This window comes from Lactuca sativa, chromosome 5, assembly GCF_002870075.4.
Source record: "Lactuca sativa cultivar Salinas chromosome 5, Lsat_Salinas_v11, whole genome shotgun sequence".
Lineage (NCBI taxonomy): Eukaryota > Viridiplantae > Streptophyta > Magnoliopsida > Asterales > Asteraceae > Lactuca > Lactuca sativa.
Window position 1 is genome coordinate 166,009,375 of NC_056627.2, and position 5,180 is coordinate 166,014,554.

Genomic DNA, 5,180 nt, shown 5'->3' on the forward strand with positions numbered 1-5,180 from the left:
AAAGGAGTTTACAAGATGATCAAAAGAGTCCAATAACATAAGAAATTAGACATTGGTTAAATAAAGTAACCCAAGGTTACAAGGATAATTAAATTAAAATAACCAAACGTACCGAGAAAACCCGGGGCGTTACAGAATATCACAATTTGAATATAATAGGAAAATATATATGTGTACTGCAGTATTATTTGTATTAATCAATGAAGTAATAACTACCTTAAAACCAATGGTTTAGTTATGGCAAAATGTGATATGATTGTTACCATACTAATCTGACTATAAAACGACGATGAAAGACGTCGGAAGAAATGACATTTAGCACTTGTACAGTTGCAAGTCCCACAATAGCGAACAACAAAGGTGTAGAATAGTCAATCCAGTATAGATCTTTACGCAAAACTCACACTCTCCCTCCAAGAGATTTTAGTTACAAAACGAGACACAATAAAATGGTCCATGTTTCACGAAGTAGTATCTCACATTATGTTATCTTTGAATCTTGTTATAGGATACTTGTTATAGTAATAGTATTCTATGTATAGTATTCTCTGTATAGTATCCTTTGTATAGTATTCTGTTATAGTATTCTCTGTCTGGTATTCTCTGTTATAGCATTCTCTGTTATAGTATCCTCTGTTATAGTATTCTTTGTTATAGTATTTGTATATGATAGTATTCTCCTAAACTATACCTATTATAGTTTACTAGTAAGTTATGTACATGAATAGATGAATCCATACCTTTGCTACCCGAAGGTACTGAACTAATTGAATAGAAATTTTATGTCCACATATGTATACATAATATATATCTAATATTTAGACGACCTTCGGACAACTGACCGATACCCTAAGTCCACATCCAAACAAGGAAAAGGAAATAAAGCGAGCTAGCAGTCCTAAGTCCTTTAAACAATCTATAAAACTATACATATATAGACATGCTTTTGACAGTATATTTAAGTTATAAAAAAAAACAGGTTTTGTAATACATTTAAAGAGTTTCGAACAATAAATAAATAATGACTTGATGTCAGTTTATCAAATGATTTAAAAGTAGTTTGTTTTGAAACACAGTTTGAAGTATATGAAATCCTTGTTTGAAACACAGTTATAAATCACATGTGATTGATCTTATAACTAGCATTGTTTCTACTTGTATTCCCCCCCCCCCCCATAAAAGCATTTAAAATCATTTAAAAGATATGTTTAAGGGGTATGAACTCACCTGAAGTGAGTGATGCGAATGTAAGATCGATATAGAATGCTAAGTGTCAAGTGAGGACTTAAGCACACACGAATCCTATTTAACATATACTGACACATATATGCTTACAATTAGTGTTTATTACAACTAATTAGGTAATCGAACAACCTTAGGGACTAGGAAACACTTGTACTGAAGTGTTAAACCACATAGGGTTGCATATAAGGGGTGTAGGGCCTCACATGGGAGTTTATGGCCCATATGGTATGAACCACATGAGTTTACGGCCCAAAGACCATTTACTTATGAGTTTACGGCCGTAAACACATGGTACTAAGTGTCAAGTTGTGACTTAAGGTCTTGTAATTCAATATGAAGTGTTCTATGATCAAGTCTAAGCCCTAGGAAGGAATGGTGGCACCATTGCACCACTAACTAGTGTTTACGGCCTAAGGACCATTTCCCCATGAGTTTACGGCTGTAAACTCATGGTATCCAATACCAAATCATAGTTTAAGGCAACTAGCTTATGATAGAAGTGTTCTAGACTTGATCCTAAGGCTTGAGAAGAGATTAGGGTTCATTTGGACCCTTAAATAGAGTTTACGGCCGAAGGAGGTTCCTTAGCCATAAAATCCCTTTTGATCATGATTTGTTGATGATTTATAAGTGTAATCTAGTTGATTAAGAATAGAACAAGCTAAGACAAGAGTCATTACAGTGTAGAAGCTTGAAAGGGTGCTTAAGTGTGACAACCCAAGTTTGTTCCGTTACATTTCCCCGTTACCGTTAACGACATATCCCCTTTTGTAAAAAGTTCCGTTAATTAGAGGCCGCCAATTAAATAAATATTTCATTATTTATATCTTTATGTCGTTAAGTCGTGATAAGAGAAATAAAAACTCGTAATACACATTTCCATTTAATTGGGAAAAGTTAGTTCTTATTTTCACGACCACTAAATCGAGTGCGACCAAAAGCCCCGTTTAACGACAGTATCGGGTAGAATATCACTGAGCTCCAACTCCAACCCATATATAAGGGGGAGTAAACCCCATTTGGACCCTTTTCACCCTCTCTCTCTATACTCTCTCTCTAGACTCGTTTTCGACTCGAATCCGCAACCAAACGCTTCCAAATCGTAATTCCACTTACCCTAGCTTGTTCTAAACATTATTGGTTGTGATTGTACCCCAAAATTCGACCATTTAAGCTGTTAGAATGGAGTTTACGGCCTAAGATCCTCCTTAGGCCGTAAACACCTTAAACAAGGCCAAAATAACCCTTAAATGTACCTAAAGGCATGGAAACTAATTGGGGGTTTAGCCTAGGATGTTTAAACATGAAAACACTCTAATTCAAGGCCGTAAACACCTCTAATCCTTGCAAAAATACCCCCAAAAACACTCCCAAACCACCCTTAGGCTTAAGACATAAATTAGGGACATACTATTTCGGGTTTGGAACAATTAAACACAAAGAAATGACGGGTAAAAAGGAGTTTACGGCCCAAGCACATGCTTAGGTCATAAACACCCCCAAACCTCACCAAATGAGGGTTTAAACCCCCCTAATTGGCCTTATACCTTCACTAGAAAATGCTAGGATTAATCAAGGGCTTAAACTTCAAATAAAATAAAGGGTATAGGAGTTGACGGCCGTGAAATCCCATAGGGGTGGTTCATGGGCCGTAAACTCCCATTTGGTCCCTTTAAAAGCCTTAAATCCATTCATACCTTTTAGATTTGGACCTATCAAAATTCCACGATCGAGATAAAGCCTTTAAGCATCCTAGAACACCCTCACCAAGAGTTTACGGCCGTAAACTCATGGGGAGTTGTCCCAGGGCCGTAAACACTATGTATAGAGTTACTCTTGGAGAGTAAACTCCATTCCTAAGTCATTTAAGCCCTTAAATGTTACCCGGGACACCCCAAAGAATTAACCAAAGTGTTTTCCGCTCCTTAGAGTGTGTATACTTGTTTAATTAGTATTAAATGTACTAATTGTATGTGAACATATGTTATCATATGTTAAATAGGTCATTGAGTGTGTTCGAGTCTTTACTCGACAACCGAACACCCAACCGGCACCTTCGTCGGATCTACTTACGCCAGGTGAGTTCATACCCCTGAATGAACCTTTTAAATGTTTTTGCATGTTTTATAGGGGGGAATACAAGTTAAACATGCCAGTTATCATATCAATCACATGTGATTGATAACCCGCATGCATAAGGTTTTACCACACTGTACACTCTTTTTACCAAGTAGGATACTATAAAGGGGTTTTCAAAAAGGTTTTCACTTATTCAATACTCTTACTTATACTGTTTTATCTAAATACATTTTAAACTGGTTTATAAATGTTCCAAAGATTTTTAAAGGTTTTCAAACTTATCTTACCAAAGGATACCAAAATGTGATTTTCCCTGAGTATAAAGGTTTTTCCAAGGTTTTCATCATAGTTCCCTTCACGTCTTACACTTTTACTTGTTAGTTACCACTGCTTCGCTTTCACTTATTTTAAACTCCTACATGATAACGCTTTCACTTCTTGATACGCTTATACCTGTTATCGCCTCTATTTCGCTTATACTTGTAGTCGCTTATACCTGTTGTTGTCTCTATTTCGCTTATACTGGTAGTCACTTATACCTGATAGACGCTTTCACTCCACCAGTTGTCGTTTCCACTTCGTGATACACTTATACTTGGTACACTTATACTTCACGATTCGGTTATTCCACACTGTATGATTACACACCACGATGATACGTTTCCACTTGTTACACACTCAGTCGTAGTTAGATGTATGTCTGTGCTTGTATGGATATATATATAAATAATGATTAAAGGACTTAGGAAGGTTCGTCCGCCCTATTTCCCTTTCTTTGTTGAGATGTGGTCTGGTGGGATCGGATGGCTGTCCGAAGGTCGTTTGGTTCATTAGTTATATATTATGTATACGAGTATAGATGTATAGGTATGCTCTAGTCAGTTCAGTCATGAGTCTCTACCTCTAGTTCAGCACTTACATTAGAAACCCACTACCCACTGTTTGGAAGTCATTACCCATTATTTGGGATGCATCTTCAGGACACGGCCTTCTCCGTCGTCTAGTTGGTAACCAGAGTCTCCGGTAGGGAGAGCGGACATTGTGTGTATAGATCTATACGGGATTGACACCCCCGCACCCTGACTGCTAGCTACAGTCCATGGCCCACCAAGCCAAGGGGTGACAAATTTCATATTTTATAGACGCTTGTAGGGCGTCTGGTACTCTAGTGTCAGTTAGTATGGTTACGAGTATCCCGGGTTACCTTATAATTCATGGCCTTAAGGTAACGGTATTTCACCAGCAATTTACACTGTATGCTGGTAACTCATTCTCAGAGTCACACTGTTTTTGACCTTGCAAGTTGTATCTTTCATTTGATACTGTCTGCGGTCTATATTCTCTATTTTAGACCTTACCAGTTGTACCTTTCATTTGGTACCTTCTAGGGTCTGTGTCTCCTTTTGGTAGACTAAGTCAGGCGTGTCGTTCATTCGATACTCTCCTGGAGTCTAGGATTCCTTTGCCTTAGTCAGCAGTCCTCACTGCTGAGGCATATGTTATTTCCCGGATTCTTCTTGCTTTCTTTAATAATCAAATTCAGTATTTTGATAATGATAGCGATTAAGGGAAAACTACTTTTACCACACTAACTCCGTCTAGTCTTGGTAGAAGACTGCTTTTATTAAAGAAAATATAGGATTTTCTGGAAAGAACTCTAATACACTGTAAATTCTTAAACTACTACATTACAAAGTTATTCGAGTAAAATGTCACTAAATACTTATGAACTCACCAGCATTTGTAAAAATGTTGATACTCGCTTTTCAAAAAACTTGTATTCTCAGGTCAGCATTAGACAGGTACATCCCCGGAGCTGTTGATGAAGATGGCTTAGTACCATGTTGTATTTATTA